Source organism: Mauremys reevesii, linkage group 2, assembly GCF_016161935.1.
Source record: "Mauremys reevesii isolate NIE-2019 linkage group 2, ASM1616193v1, whole genome shotgun sequence".
Taxonomy (NCBI): domain Eukaryota; kingdom Metazoa; phylum Chordata; order Testudines; family Geoemydidae; genus Mauremys; species Mauremys reevesii.
The window spans coordinates 34,620,288-34,637,399 of NC_052624.1; the positions used below are offsets into that span (position 1 = coordinate 34,620,288).

At 46.8% G+C, this 17,112-nt stretch overlaps 1 long non-coding RNA gene across 2 annotated transcripts in view; it reads left to right on the forward strand.

The window, feature by feature from the left end:
- LOC120396354 overlaps positions 1-17,112 on the forward strand; it is a 30,497-nt gene that overhangs the window by 11,607 nt on the left and 1,778 nt on the right. The window contains exons 3-4 of one of the 2 annotated variants that reach the window (XR_005593073.1): positions 1,814-1,954; positions 15,309-15,392. This is a non-coding gene — a long non-coding RNA (uncharacterized LOC120396354). Of the gene's footprint in view, positions 1-1,813; positions 1,955-2,862; positions 3,029-15,308; positions 15,393-17,112 lie in introns of those variants that run through there. The other variant, XR_005593074.1, reaches the window with a different exon arrangement.

A 17,112-nucleotide genomic window follows, 5' to 3' on the forward strand; every position in this document is an offset into this window, starting at 1 on the left:
TTTAGGGCATAGGCCATGCCCTTTGGGCCTGAACTCTTAAGGTGCTGAAGAGCATCTAAAAAGTGGTGAGGGACTTCAACTCCCACTGAAATCAACAGGAGTTATGAGTGCTCAGTATTTTGGAAGGTCAGGACTTCTTAATCAACATGCAGATCAAAACAGGCTTTAATACTTCTGCTATTTTCTTATTTTCCCATCAAATCCCTCAAAGTTAAAACTTAATTTTCTTTTGACAGTCATCTGCCTAAGCAGTAAAGTCTGATCCAAAGATGTCACGTGATGCACACTTATTTTCTATTGCCATTTGTTTATTTGCTTTTACTTGCTATTTCTTGACTTCTCTCAGATCTTCCAAGCCTTTCACACTTTTGCTATTATTTGAACTTTCAATATTGTTTCTTACTGCTTTGTTGAACTTGTCTAATAACTCTGGTCATTTCTTGATGCTTAATCACAAACTGGCCTGAACATGCAATAACATCATTGTCACTGCCACTCCTGATGATCTGTTTTGACTAAGCTTTGTTTTTCATGGTAGATTTGGGGTGGTGGGATAACCATTCATTTCTGCTTTTTCATCTTTTTCTATAAATCTGGACATTGTGAAGCTGTCATTTTTGAACTTTGCTAAATGTAGCAGTCCCATTCACCAGGCACCCTCCTATGGCCAGAGGTGTTTCCGCAAGGCCCTCCCTCTGCTCCCTCTCTTCAGAGGTCTTTGGGAACACAGTATAGTCTTTCAAGTGAAACTGGCACTTAATTTTTGGTCCTGGCTAGAACTGAGAAGTGCAGAGAGATGAAAACATGTCAAAAGTTGGCTTTTTACATAGCATTAACTTTACTCTACAGAGGCTGATTTTAAATTCTTCTGCAGGAAAGGAGTAGAGAATTAAAAAGTTATGCTAAGATGACTTTATGATAATGGATGACAGTGAAGAATTTCCATGCATTACATAGACATCTGCTTTGCAAACACAAAAATTACCAAGGTGGTCTCAATGACACTCCAAACACCACTACTGCATGGATGATTTCTCCACCATCCTCATCTCTGCCCAGTAAAAATGATGTATTTACAAACTCCATCCACTCTAAACACGTCTAATCCAATTGCGCAAAAAGGAAAAAAACCTGAATATAACAGTGAAACTGAGGTGACAGCAAACTCATCAGGGGAAAGACATAGGCAGTTAAAGGAAAGAAAATCAATTTCTGCCTTTGTGGTTCATATTAATAATAACCATCGGGCCCAACAAATTGTCAGCTTAGCAGCAGCAGATGTGCTTTTAGGCTTTTCCACTGATAGTTTTGGTTTATGAAGAGTTCAAAACCGAAACACATCATCCAACTAATACAGGCACAGAAAGACTGAGAGACCCTGCGCCTGCTCCTATTGAAATCAAGGGAAATTTGGCCTTTGAACTCGGTGGGAACAGGATCAAGGCCAAAAAGTTAACATTCATCTCTTGCACTCAGTGCAGCAATCTGAGTTCACAGGAGGCATGCCTACAGAGCAAGCAGGAGCCCCAACTGTAGCACATGTAGGCATAACCAAACTAGCTTTGATCAAGCCAACCACCTCCTCAGCTCTCAAAGCCTGGGCTCCAGTTAGGGTTGCCAAACTTCCAGGATTGTCCTAGAGTCTCCAGGAATTGAAGATTAATTAAATATTATGTCATGTATTGAAACCTCCAGGAATATGTCCAACCAAAATTGGCAACCCTAGCTCCAGCCCAAGCACAGGCCTCATGGCAAGAGACTATAAAAGGCAGCTGTACCTTCTCCATTTTTTTATCCTGTTTCTTACCTCCAGAGGAACTTTGCTACAAATTGAAGCTCTGAACAATGGACTGAATGACCCATCCAAGCTGTGAATGTACTCCAGAGACTTGACTTAAGCAAGCAGTTTATTCCATCACTGCTACAAGCCTGAGCAAAAAACTTTGCCATTACGGTATGTAATTGATTCATTTAACCAGTTTTAAGTCTCAGTTTTCTTTCTTTTTATAAATAAAATCTTTAGATTTTAGTTAATAAGAATTGGCTGCAGCGTGTGTTTGGGTAAAATCTGAAACCTGGGAGGTAATGTTAACCTGGGAGGTAATGTGTCCGATCCTTTGGAATTGGTAGAACCTTTTCTTTTATATGATGAAATAAGATTTACAAAAATATTTGACCTAAATGGAGACCTGAGACTGGATCATTTTAAGGGAACTGTGTTTGGACTTCTGAGTAACCAGTAAGGTAATAAAGATGCTGTTTTATGCTGGCTTGGTGAATCTTAGTATTGGAATATCTGCCAGATTTTGGGGGTTTGGCTGCCCCAAACCCCCAATTCTTTGCAGTTCACCCTAATTGAGTGACTATAGAGTCCCCCCTAGGACCCTGGTCACAGTGCTGTTCGTCTCAGTTCTGCACCCACAGTAGTTTAACATGTTGCAGGCTTGTACATGAGTAGTATTTTGCCTGAATTGCTTTATTTTAGGAAAAGAATAAGAGTATTTTGTTTTTAACATGCAAAAAATTACAATAAAGCTGCCAAAAGAAATAAGGGCTGGGGAAAGACAAACTTTTAAGTTTCCTTTCCTCCCTAGATATAAATGAACTATGAAAAATATAAACTCCCCTGAGAGCTGTATGCTTTTCCAGACATTTTTAAAGTGTGCAAATGAAGATTGTGTACTACCTGCAAACCTCCATCTCATAGGCCATCACAAGCCTTCGCTCCCTTCCCCCCCCCCCCAAAAAAAAAAAAAAACAACAGCAACATTACTTACACCAAAGCTAAGGGACAGTGTGATTTGTGCTCTTGACTTCAGCGCTCTGGATCTGAGAGAGAACTTTCCGTTTTTTTCCCCCTAGGTTAAAGCAAAAATGACTCAAAACTTGTAGCTTAACAAAAGCCTGCTCCAACAGCATACAGCACTGTTGATCTAACATGTTGTTTTCCTGAGCTGAAATATCCACATATTCCACATATCAATTAACATGGGACAACTGTGATTTTTGAATAAAATATTTAAAGTAAGTGTTTTTCTGTTCATTAAATTGCAATGTTTCAGCCCTTCATGCAGAACCCCCCAAGAAGTGCTGTAAAGCCTCATCACTAATAAACTTCTGTTACGGATGCCATCTTGTGGTAGAGAGCTGGGATTCTAGCATATCAAAAGCAAATGTTCACTTGGAAAACACCATTTCTGCAGAAGTTATCTTATTTTACCATTAAGAGCTGTTTTTTATGCTTTTACAGGTCATTTATGGAAGAAAAATGGCCACAAATATGGTTTCCTAATATCCTGTATGTCTAATTATTTTTATGCCAAAAAGAAAAAGACACAGGAAGAATGGTGAAAATATTGCCCTTCTCTTGGGGGATTAGGTCCCAAACATTAAAGGACTGTTTCTTTTTCAGTTGTATGTATGGGACTGCTCTGCAGTGTTGACCTCTTCTAGCAGTTTAATCAGTGTAGAGCAGTGGTCCCCAACGTGGTGCCCGCGGGCGCCATGGTACCCGCCGGGGCATTTATGTGCACCTGCCTAGTGCTCAGCAGGGGAAAGAAGCCGCGGCCCTGCGGTTGCCAGGGACAGAGAACTCCAGGGCTTCGGGTGCCGGTGCTCTCTGTCTCTGGCAGGCGCTGGGCTGCAGCTTCTTTCCAGCTTCAAGAAGAGAAGCCGCGGCCCCATGCCTGCCGGGCACAGAGAACTCCAGGGCTGCCTCCAGGGCCAGCCTAGTGGCCAGTAGGGAAGTGATGCCAGGGCCCCCTGCCTGCTGGGGACAGAGTACTCCGGGGTTGCAGGCTGCACAGCTTCTCTCAGGCTTCTCCCTGCACTGCCCAGAACTGCCGCCAAAAAAAACCCAACAAAAAAACAAACAAACAAAAAATACCATGCTCCACCTGTGCAAAATGGACCGAATGCTGCCCCATAGCATGTGCTGACACAGACACATGCTTGTTCCACTGATGCCTGGAGCCAGCCCTGTGTGTGAATATTCTTCCTGCACTGATACTGCTGTTTTCTTGTGCTTTGCAATTTATTATTTTTTTAACATTTTGCTCCAAAATGAGTGGTTCAAATAAGAGACAACGTACGTATTTGAGTGCAGCTACGTAACAAAAAAAACCCCTACATTTGTATGTTGCCCTTTCACAATAAAGAGATTGCACTACAGTACTTGTATGAGCTGAATTGAAAAATACTATTTCTTTTGTTTATCATTTTTACAGTAAATATTTGTAATCAAAAATAATAATATAAAGTGAGCACTGTACACTATGTATTCTATGTTGTAAGTGAAATCAATATATTTGAAAATGTAGAAAAACATCCAAAAAATTAATAAATTTCAAATGGTATTCTATTGTTTAAGTGTGATTAAAACTGTGATTAATCACGATTAATTTTTTTAATCGCGATTAATTTTTTGAATTAATTGCATGAATTAACTGCAATTAATTGACAGCCCTACAAACAACACATAATCCATGGTTTGATTTTCACTATTGCTAGATACTAGGAAACTTGATTCTTTGGGATGAGGATGGTGGTGGAGCCACAGAGACAGAAGGCAGAATAGTCGCATCTGGTAGCGAATGGGAGGTGGGGACTAGGATCCCAGAGTTCTTATGCAGGGAGAAGGGAATATACAGTTTTCATTTTAGTTTAGGGTTTGAGGGCATTGGTTTTACAGTGTTGAATATGGAAACTATCAAAACATTAGAAATGCCAGAATCATCTGATGGAAGATGCATGAGAGTGTTTGGAGAGCACTGTTTTACTGGGATTTGGTGACATTTATTGGTATTTTAAGGAAACCTGAGTCCCATGTACAGCTTAACCTAGTACAGAATTTCAGTTCAGTGCCAGGAGAATGATGGGTTGCCCCCTTTAAGATGCCACCTGAAGTGCTGAGATACCACTGAGCCCAACTGTTCTGCCAGCATTGGCCCCCTTTTTACCTGTCTTGCTGATCCAGGCTCTTAAGCCTTCTCCAGCACACACAGGCAGGGCCACACCCAATTGCAGAAGAAAAGACGGCTACTCACCATTGTAACTGTTGTTCTTCGAGATGTGTTGCTCCTATCCATTCCAGTTAGGTGTGCGCGCGCCGCGTGCACGGCTCGTCGGAAGATTTTTACCCTAGCAACACTCGGTGGGTCGGCTGGGCGCCCCCTGGAGTGGCGCCGCTATAGCACCGAATATATACCCCAGCCGACCCGTCCGCTCCTCAGTTCCTTCTTGCCGGCTACTCCGACAGTGGGGAAGGAGGGCGGGTCTGGAATGGATAGGAGCAACACATCTCGAAGAACAACAGTTACAACGGTGAGTAACCATCTTTTCTTCTTCGAGTGATTGCTCCTATGCATTCCAGTTAGGTGATTCCCAAGCCTTACCTAGGCGGTGGGGTCGGAGTGAGACGTGGCAGAGTGTAAGACTGCTGAGCCGAAGGCTGCATCGTCTCTAGATTGCTGCACCAATGCGTAGTGGGCAGCAAAAGTGTGGACTGAAGACCAGGTAGCCGCCCGACAGATGTCCTGGATGGGGACATGGGCCAGGAAGGTGGCAGAAGAAGTTTGCGCTCTCGTAGAGTGAGCGGTGAGACAGCTAGCTGGCACGTGAGCAAGCTCGTAGCATGTCCGGATACATGCTGTCACCCAGGAGGAGATCCTCTGAGAGGAGACCGGCTTGCCCTTCATGCGATCGGCAACCGCTACAAATAGCTGGGGCGAACGCCGGAAGGGTTTCGTTCGCTCTATGTAAAACGCGAGTGCCCTGCGGACGTCGAGGCTGTGAAGCTGTTGTTCACGACGGGAGGCGTGCGGCTTCGGGAAAAAAACCGGGAGGAAAATGTCCTGGTTCACATGGAAGGCGGACACCACCTTAGGGAGGAAGGCCGGGTGTGGCCGAAGCTGTACCTTGTCTCCATGGAAGATGGTATACGGTGGACCACCCGTTAGGGCGTGAAGCTCGGAAACTCATCTTGCTGATGTTATAGCGACAAGAAAGGCCATTTTCCATGTCAAATAGAGAAGGGAACACATGGCCAAGGGCTCAAAGGGGGCTCCCATAAGCTTGGCTAGAACTAAGTTCAAATCCCAAGAAGGTGTAGGACGCCGTATCGGCGGGTACAAGCGATCTAGTCCCTTAAGGAAGCGGGAAACCATCTGATTGGAAAAGATGGACTGCTCTCCTACGCCAGATCGAAAGGAGGAAATGGCCGCCAGGTGCACCTTCAAGGAGGAGACCGCGAGACCTTGCTCCTTGAGAGACCAGAGGTAGTCCAGGATCGTAGGAATAGGGACTGCGAAAGGATTGAGACCCTTCTGATCGCACCAGAGTGCGAAACGCTTCCATTTTGCGAGGTAGGTCGATCGAGTGGAAGGCTTCCTGCTTTCCATCAGGACTTGCTGCACCGCCGCAGAGCAGTCACGCTCCGCTCGTGTCAGCCACATAGGAACCAAGCTGTAAGATGGAGGGACTGCAGGTCCGGGTGGCGAAGCCTGCCGAAGTCCTGTGTTATCAGGTCCGGCCATAAGGGGAGAGGAATGGGATCCCGTACCGAGAGCTCGAGCAGCAGGGTGTACCAGTGCTGTCTCGGCCAGGCTGGAGCGACGAGTATGGGGCGGGCCCTGTCCCTCCGGAGCTTGAGTAGCACCCGGTGTACGAGGGGGAACGGAGGGAAGGCATACAGCAGGTGACCCGTCCAGGGGCGGAGGAATGCGTCCGATAGGGAGCCCTGGGAGCGACCCTGGTAAGAGCAGAACTGGTGACATTTCCTGTTCTCTTTGGAGGCAAACAGGTCTATTTGGGGAACCCCCCACCTCTGGAAAACTGTGTGGATAACATCTGGGCGAATCGACCACTCGTGGGAGAGGAATGACCTGCTGAGATGGTCGGCCAATGTGTTCTGCACTCCTGGAAGAAACGATGCTACCAGGTGAATAGAGTGGGTTATACAGAAGTCCCAAAGGTGCATCGCTTCCGTGCAAAGCAGGGAGGAATGAGCCCCCCCCCCCGTCTGTTGACGTAAAACATCGCCGTCGTGTTGTCCGTGAAAACGGCCACGCAGCGCCCTTGAAGATGGACGTGGAAGGTTTGACACGCCAAGCGAATTGCCCGCAGCTCCCTGACATTGATATGAAGGGAGAGCTCTTGGGGCGACCAGAGACCCTGGGTGTGCAGGTTGTCGAGGCGTGCACCCCATCCCAATGCCGAAGCATCCGTGGTCAGTGTAACAGATGGGTGGGGTAGGCGGAATGGAACTCCGGCACACACTACCTCCGGGTTCAGCCACCAGTTGAGCGGTTCGAAGGTTGATCTCGGGACTGTGACCACCATATCTATGGAGTCACGGTGCGGGCAGTACACCGACGCCAGCCAAGTTTGAAAGGAGCGAAGACGCAGCCTCGTGTACATGGTCACGAATGTGCATGCCGCCATGTGTTCAAGGAGGCGAAGGCAGGACCGCACCGTCGTTGTCGGAAAGGACCGTAGGTCTCGGACAAGGGAAGCCAAAGTCTGGTGCCGAGATAGAGGGAGGCAGGCCCTGTCTAAATTGGAATCCAGGACCGCACCTATGAACTCCACCCGTTGTGTTGGAGCTAAGGTAAACTTTTCGGCGTTGATCATAAGGCCTAGCCGTTGGAACAGGCCTAGGATCTCGGCCATTTGACATGTTACAAGTTGGCGGGAAGATCTGCGGATCAGCCAGTCGTCGAGATATGGGTAAACATGTATGCGACGACGGCGAAGGGCCGCAGCCACCACTGCCATGCACTTGGTGAAGACCCTCGGTGCCGTGGAGAGGCCGAAGGGGAGCACCGTAAACTGGTAGTGCATACTGTTGATGACGAAGCGCAGATAGCGTCGATGAGGGGGGTAAATTGCGATATGGAAGTATGCGTCCCTCATGTCGAGGGCGGCAAACCAGTCTCCCGGATCCAGGGAGGAGATAATGGTCCCCAGGGTTACCATGCGGAACTTGAGCTTGACCAGAAATCTGTTGAGCTCTCGGAGGTCGGGAATTGGTCGCAGACCTCCCTTCGCCTTGGGGATCAGGAAATAACGGGAGTAAAATCCCCTGCCTCACATGCCTTCCGGCACCTCCTCTATGGCACCCAAACTCAACAGAGTCTCGACCTCGTGTAAGAGGAACTGCTCGTGAGAGGGGTCCCTGAAGAGGGACAGGGAGGGTGCGAAACAAATTGGAGTCGGTAACCAAACTGCACCGTGCGGAGCACCCAGCTGTCTGTTGTTATGTGGGACCACGCCGGCAGGAAGTGGGAAAGACGGTTGGAAAATAACGGGGAAGGATCCGGTAAATAAACTGGTGGGCTGCCCTCGGGCGTCCCCTCAAAAGTTTTGTTTAGGTCCCGGGGGGGCGCTTGGAGGGCGCTTGGGGCTGATTCCCCCGGTTGCCCGACAGTCTATGCCGATTCACCCTGCCTCTGCGCCTATTATCGGGGCGTGGCCCGGTCTGGTTGAACGGGCGGTATGGTTGTGCCCTGAAGGATATCCGCTGGGTAACCGGCATGTGCATGCCCAGGGAGCGGATAGTGACTCGACCATCTTTGAGGGTCTGCAGCCTTGAGTCCGTTTTCTCGGAAAACAGACCCTTGGTGTCAAACGGTAAGTCCTGTATAGTATGTTGGACTTCCGGTGGTAACGTGGAGGCCTGCAGCCATGAAATCCTCCTCATGGTCACCCCAGAGGCCAAGGTCCTGGCTCCTGAATCCGCGGAGTCCAGAGAGGCTTGGAGTGCCGATCGGGAGGCTTTCTTACCCTCCTCAATAAGGGCCTTGAATTCAGGGCGGGAGTCTGACGGCACCAGCTCAGTGAACTTTGAGAGAGACAGCAAGGTGTCATGGGTGTATCTACTGAGGAGAGCCTGCTGGTTGGAAATCCTCAGTTGGAGACCACCGGCTGAATAGACCTTTCGTCCCAAAAGATCCATGTGCCGTGCCTCTTTAGATTTTGGCGCTGGAGCTGGTTGTCCATGGCGCTCACGGTCATTAACGGACTGCACGACCAGCGAGTCTGGAGCTGGGTGCGTATACAGATACTCATAGCCTCTGGAGGGGACCGAGTACTTCCTTTCCACCCACCGAGCAGTGGGAGGGGTGGAAGCCGGCGACTGCCAAATAGTATCTGCATTCCTCTGGATGGTGCGTATAAAGGGCAAAGCCACCCAAAGAGGCGCCTCAGCCCCGATTATGCTGACCACAGGGTCATCATCCTCTGCCACCTCCTCAATGAGCAGGTTAATGTTTTGTGCCACCCGTCGAAGCAGGTCCTGGTGGGCGCGGAGGTCAATCAGGAGAGGGCCCGATGACGACGCGCCCGCCACCGCCTCATCTGGAGAGGAAGACGATGACAGGCCCGGGACTAGGGTGTCCGGTGGTGGCTCGTCAATGTGCTGCGCAGCCTCCGCGATTGGGGGATGCTCGGCAACAACAGGTGGCTGAGGTTCCTCTACCAACGACAAGGGAGGAGGTCTGCTGACCGTAGCCTCAGGCGCCCTGTGGATGGAAGTACTGGGGCCCTGAGAGGGGGGTACCCCTTGCGCCTCATGATAGGCCCATGGGGTCCAGAAGCCCCATTGGGGGGGACCCTGGTCCTGGCCTTGAGGATCAGTGTGTGGATCGGCTACACTGTCCGCTTGCGAGGAGACAGACGGCTGACGCGAAGGCCACGGCGGGGCAGAGACACTGTGGGATTGCGCCATTGACGCTGCCGGTCTGTCCCTGGACGGTACCGGGGAACAGTACCGGTCGTCACGGTGCCGGGAGAGAGATCGGGACCATCGACCGTGCCGGTGCCGGGAGATCGACCTGGATCTCGATTCTCAGCGGTGGGAGCGGCTGCGGGATGAACGGTACCGGGAGCGGTACCGAGATCCGGATCTGTGTCGATACCGCCGGTCAGGAGAGCAGGACCGGGATCGCCTCCGGGAGTGCGACCGGTACCGCGATGGCGAGCGGTACCGGGACTGCGACCGGCGCCGAGATCTGGATCAGCGTGGAGGAGAGCGTCTCCAGGACCGGGACCGGGACCTGGAGTACCGTCTCTCTCGTTCGTCAGGGGATGGAGGGCGCATGATAGCCAGCTTACCCACTGACTTCACAGCCCGCACTGGCGGTGCCGGGGGCTGGATACGCTGTGGCTCGGTGAGCGCTATCAGCTCTCTCGCCGTCAAAAAAGTTTCGGGTGTCGACGGGAGAGGCAGCTCGACCATGGTTTGCACCGGGGAGCAAGGCGGTACCGGACTCAACGGCTCTTGCGGTGCCGGAGTCGACGGTACAGCACCCATCTTGGGCGCCAGCGGAGTCAGTGCCGGAGGTGTCGGTGCCGGTGGTTGGGCCAGCGGACCTGGTGCAGATGCCTTGGCGGCCATCTGCGCCGGCTTACGCTTCCTCGCAGGAGAGAGGGAACGGTGCCGGGACGCCGGTGCCAGTTGCTGGTTTTTCACAGTCTCGGTACCGGACCGGCCAGGAACCGCTGGGACGCTCCGTGCTGAAGAGGACTGTGGAGTGGCTGAGGTCGGCACCGCAGGGCTAAGTGCCGACTCCATCAAGAGCTGCTTTAAACGAAAGTCTCGCTCTTTCTTTGTCCGTGGCTTAAAAGACTTGCAAATAGGGCACTTATCTGCACGATGAGACTCTCCTAAGCACCGCAGGCAGGAGGTGTGAGGGTCTCCTATTGGCATGGGCCGCTGACAGGCCGAGCAGGGCTTGAATCCCAGTGCCTTGGGCATGAGCCCACACCGGATCGGGAAAAGAAGGGCTAGGCCCCCCAATTTCCCCTAACTAACTAACTAGTGAACTAATCTAACTATTTTAAGAACTATATACAATAATTACAACGAAGAAATCAGAGAGAAGCTAGGGCTGTGGAGGTCAAAGGAGCACTCCACCGTTCCAACGACCGTCACGGGCGGTAAGAAGGAACTGAGGAGCAGATGGGTCGGCTGGGGTATATATTCGGCGCTATAGTGGCGCCACTCCAGGGGGCGCCCAGCCGACCCACCGAGTGTTGCTAGGGTAAAAATCTTCCGACGAGCCGTGCACGCGGCGCGTGCACACCTAACTGGAATGCATAGGAGCAATCACTCGAAGAAGAACACAAACACTCAGCTCAGCTCTGGGAAGACTCAGTTTAAGGGACTTGCCCCAGCACCCAGGTGTTATCCTCCCTTGGAGTGCAGACTGGTATATTACGAAACCCACTTCGTCCCTCAATGTGGAGGAAGGTATGCACAGATGGAAATGGGTTTACAGTTTCTTATGCATGGCCAGCACCCCTTCTGATATTATTACAAATTTTGTAAATATATAAATCATGAACTTGCTCCATACTGGGATGGAATTCACAGATTATAAGGCCAGAAGGGCTCGTTGTGATCATCTAGTCTGATCTCCTGTATGCAACACAGGCCATAGGACTTCTCTGAATGAATTCATCATGTTTGAACTATTGCAAGTCTTCTAGAAAAAATCCAATCTTGATTTTAAAGTTTCCAGTGATGGAGAATCTACCACAGTCCTTGATCCAGTGGTTAATTATCCTCACTGTTGAAAATGTGCACTATGAGTCTGAATCTGTGAGCATTGACCTGCTAAACCCAGGGTTGTAAGTTCAATCCTTGAGGGGGGGATTTGGGGCAAAAATTTGTCTGGGGACTGGTCCTAGCTTTGAGCAGGGGGTTGGACTAGATGACCTCCTGAGTTCCCTTCCAACCCTGATACTCTATGATTATTTCAGTATCTGCCACTGGATCTTGTTATATCTTTGTCTGCCCAATTAAGAGTCTTCAGTTATCAAATTTCTGTTCCCAATGAAGATAATTATAAGATGTTTTCCAACCCTTTAATCATTTTCATGAATCTGAACCCAACCTAATTTATCAATCTTTCTTGAATTGTGACACTAGAATTTGACACAGTATTCCAGTGGTCCAGAGGTAATAAAACTTTCCTATTTCAACTCAGTATTCCCTGTTTAGACATCCAAGGATTGCATTTGCCCATGCTAGCTGACTTGGGCTCACTGGACTCAGGCTAAGAGGCTGTTTAATTGCCGTGTAGGCTCAGGCTGCAACCTGAGCTCTGGGACCCTCCCACTTCGCAGAGTACTCAAGCCCGGGCTTCAGTCCAAGCTCAAAACTCTACACCACAATTAAACAGTCCCTTAACCTGAGCCTGGCGAACCCAACTCAGCTGGCATAGGCCAGCCAAAGGGTTTTAATTGCAGTATAGACATACCCTTAGTCACACCCATTCCACTGGGACCTCATGTTCAGCTAATCATCCACTATGATCCTCAAGTCCAGAGTCACTCTTTCCCAGGATAGAGTCCTGTAAGTATGGTTCATAGTCTTTGTTTCTAGATGTAAGACTCTATTTTGCCATACTGAAATGCATAGTTTGCTTGCATCCAGCTTTCCAATGGATCCAGATCATTCTGTATCCGTGACATGCCTCCGCAGTATTTTTAGGCTTCGCATAATTTGATTTTTTAAAATCACTTTGATGGATGGTACTGATGCTTATTTTTAAGCTTTTTTTTTTTAAGATTTTTATCACTTTCATTTTTCACAGTTGCAGGATATTATTGCAGGGAGGTCAGACAAGTATTTAATGACAGAAGATGTTAAACCTTTATAACCATTAAAGCACAAATTGTCATCATCACGTCATAATATACAAACTAATAAGCTCTCAAGCAGCATTTTCTTATTTTGCCTATCTGTAAATTTTGATTATTACTAATGCAAATATGTTTTCAGCAGTTTGTGTGTGTGGTGAAATTGTGTACCAATAAAAATCTAATCCTTCCAAGCCTAATTATGTACCATTCCTCCAATCTTTGTGTCAGCTGCAAACTTTATCAGTCATGTTTTTATGTTTTCTTCCAGGTCCTTGATAAAAATGTTAAATAGCACTGAGCCCGCCAGTAACACTGGGACTCAATGATGAGTCCCAATCTACAATTACATTTTGAGATTGTCATTTAGCCAGTTTTTAATCCTCTTAATGTATGCCATGTTGATTTTGTATTGATTTGGGGGATAGGACTATGCTTGTTTTCATAGCAATACTTTACTTCATGTGGAAGAAATCTAAAGATATTCTAAATATCAGTGGCACAATTTATAATTAGAACACTGGAACCATTTTCCATGTTAAGTAACAGATTTTGTGAAGTATGGGATAGTCTTACAATCAGGGCTGGATCCAGGGTTTTTGCTGCCTCAATTGTTTGGGGGGTGGAGGGGGACGGAAAAAAAAGCCCCGATCGCGATCGGCGGCAGCTCCACCATGCCACTTTCTTCTTCAGCGGCAGGTCCTTCCCTCTGAGTGGGACCAAGGGACCCGCGGCCGAAGAGCCTGACGTGCCACCCCTTCCCCTTGGCCGCCCCAAGCACCTGCTTGCTGAGCTGGTGTCTGGAGCCAGCCCTGCTTACAATGAGAAAAATATATTCCCATGAAAAACATGGGAAATGTTCATTATTTTGCTGTTTAGTTTCATTTTATTAAACATGCTGATATGTAAACAGCTAATTCATCTATTTCATTATCCTTTGTTTAATGACTTTCCTATGTAACTCTTATTTAAGCCTTGTTTCCTGTGTTTCATACTTGTAACAAACATTTTAGCCCCACTCTGGTTCCCACACTGCCACTCTGGCCAAGCAAAACAGCCAGAAAGCTGGTTTCACCAGTAGCTGGGAAATAATCTCAAAGAGTCAGGTTTGGGCTCTACATCACACTTCTCCCAGCTGCTAATATAGAGGACACAAGGGGGAGGAGAGAAAACAATATGTGGTCATATGTCACCAAGGTCCAGCCATTCACAGCAGCTAGAATGGACCCTAAAGGCCACCGGTAGCTGGTCATAAATTAGAGCAGCTTTTGTGCTGCTAGAATTGATGCAAGGGACCAAACCAGGCCCAGAATCTGGTGGCCACAAAGGCAGCAAAATGGAAAGGGCTAAGAGGGTAGCATTAAAGTAATACAAGTTAAAAGTTAATAAAACAAACACAAATTATTGGGTTTGGAAAAAGCCTGTTGTATGATTTCTATTACTTTCTCTGTACGATGTTTTTAGACTCAGATTTTCAGAGCACAGCATCCAGCATGCTGGGAGTCCAATCCTGACCAGGGCCCCTAGGTGATACTATAATACAAATACAAATATATTTCTGTGAAGTGCCTTGCACACTTTTGACCAATATGGAAAAACATAGTAAAATGTCATCCTTTGCTCTTGGCTGAGGCACCTAACACATGTGCTAAAGTTGGTGGCTTTTGTGCTGAGTATATCTGTCTACCAGGAACCAGACCGAGACCGGCAACTCATTTCACAAGGTCCATTCAACAACTGTCAGATACAATAACTTGTGGTCACTACTGACCTGGGCCAGTTTCAGACTGGTGACCTTAAAACAAAACATTCCATATCACCTGCATCATTCATTTCCCATAGGATTGTTTAAGAGCAACCAGTTCCCCTCCACAGGTAGTAAATAGATAGGTGGGGAGGTTAGGTAGGCATGGATTTGCTCATTGTTTTCACAGATTGTGAACTCCTCAAAGAAACCGTTTATATCTATACAGCACCATATAAACCTATTGTGCAATATAAATATGTTTAGATAAAAAATCACTAGCAGTATGCAGAATGTATGTTCTTCCTACAATAAGGTAAGAGATTTCTTTTACTTCACTCACACAGATAGATATTCATTACTAGATCATTTAGTATATACCCACTATTCAATAAGTCTGGATAGACTGCTTATGCGGGCCCTATCTTTCAAATCCTTTTATCACTATGGGAACTATTCTGAAACCATAGTTTACTTAGATTTCATTTAGCTTTAGAGCATATTGATGAAGGCTTGACAAGTAAGACATAGCTGGGACTAAGTTATAAACTGCAACTTATGATTATGCTAGCTTAGGCTGAACTTTAGGTACAGTTTGGAACTATTCCGCATGTTTGACAGTGGGGAAAAAAACAGATGTGGCAGGAAAATTTAAAATAGTTTATCTCCCAGTATTTGTTGGGGACAATATATAGTGAATAGGAACAGCTATGTAGACAGTACAGGAAGAGTAGAGAATATAGGGTGGTTGAATAATTCTAACACTTACTTATGTTCCTGATGTCCCTGAATAATGCAGAGCTGAAATTTTTTGGAAAACTGATGAATGTTCTATTTAGAGACAAAATTATGCTGAAATATCACAATTTGTATAATATATACATATCATGATATATGAAAACATCTGCATTTTTATTACTAGGGACATTCAAATGAAATCAGGACTGCCCCTTAGAAATTCATTTGCTTCTGCTGTTCATTCTTGTAGTCAAGTCTGGTATCGCAGGTAGGTGTTGGTAACAGAAACAGAATTATGACTTAAGGTGAGTTATGAGCAACTGGTCAGTTCCTAAGCAGCACAGATCATATTTGCATGCAAATATCCATAGGTTATTTTTTTAAAAATATATACCAGTGTGTGTATATATATATATATATACACATACACACACATACAGACAGACATTATATAAGTAGAACTCTTCCAACAATTGTCCTTTAAAGTTCTCCATGAGATAGCAGTGGGTCAGCAGGGGCTCATCTACACTCAGAAGTTGTAAGAGTTAAATGAAAGATGTGATGCTACATCAGTTTAGGAAAACTAGTGTAGCTTTACATGGGGACAGTCTTACACTGTGTAACCCTGGCTTATATCAAATTAACTTCCAACACCACATCTTTATTTAAACCACTGCAACTTGTGCACAGCTCAGGCCCAAATAGTATTGATACTGTCCACACATCACAATGCTGATGTTATGTTTTCCTGCAAATACTATACATGTATTATTTTCCTGGTAAAAGTAAAAACATTATTGCATAGCACTAATAGTGCAACACAGTATTTGTAACACTAAATAGGTTTTGGTATACGTTGCATGAAATGAAAGTTAACACTTTTTTTTTTTTTTTAAATTGAGTGAATTTAGTCCTCATGAAAGGTATTGGACAGCTTGAGAAACCAATTAAGGCTATGGCAACATTATGATGCTTTTAGCGACACGGCTGTGCTGCTACAGCCTTGCCACTAAAAGGCATGCAGTGTAGCTGCTCTGTGTCGGCAGGCGACTGCTGTTTTGTCCTGCCAACAAAAATCTTCCCCCCTCCCCAAGTGGCAGCGGCTCTGTCAGCAGAAAAGCGCTCCTACCGACAAAGCACTGTTCACACAAGTGCTTTTCAATCGATAAAACTTTTGTCGTTCAGGGTGCGGTGTGTGTTTTTTTAAAAAATCCTGAACAACAAAAGTTTTGCCGACAAAGTGCCAGTGTAGACAAAGTCTAATAGTTATCTATTGCCAGGACAGGTATAACATGGACAGTAGCAATGGAAAGCTCCTCAGGCATTCCCTTTTATGTGTCTCTCTACCTTAGAATTCCAAGTCTGAGGCTATGTATTCACTAGAAATGCTGCAGCTCCACTGCTGTAGCACTTCAGTGTAGACGCTCACTCCAGCAATGGGAGGGGTTCTCTCAACGCTGTAATTAATCCACCTCCCTGAGGGGCAGTAGCTTAGTCAACAGAATTCTTCACACCGCTGAGTGACATAGTTGGATCAGCCTAACTTTTTAGTGTAGACATAGCCTAAGCATTTCATTACTTATTTTTAGGCCTCATTTCTGAAGATAAGAATATAAAACGTGATTCTAGCATTACTGTGACAAAAATGTGTGTGTGATAGAGCTAAAAACAGCAGAAAAAATAACCAGCAGTGTCCTGAAAAGCTATTAGAGAATAGCAAAGGCAAGGAAAAGAAAACTACTACATATTACACATGCACACACAACTTTGTAGTAGGATACACCTTTAATACACAGAAGATATTATTTGTAATATTTATCATGCAACATATACAAACCATTCTTGTTTCAATCTTTGGCACATGGCCCGCCAAGGTAAGCACCCTGGCAGGCTGGGCCGGGCCAGTTTGTTTACCTGCCGTGTCCACAGGTTCGGCCGATCGCGGCTCCCACTGGCTGCGGTTCGCCGCTCCAGGCCAATGGGGGCTG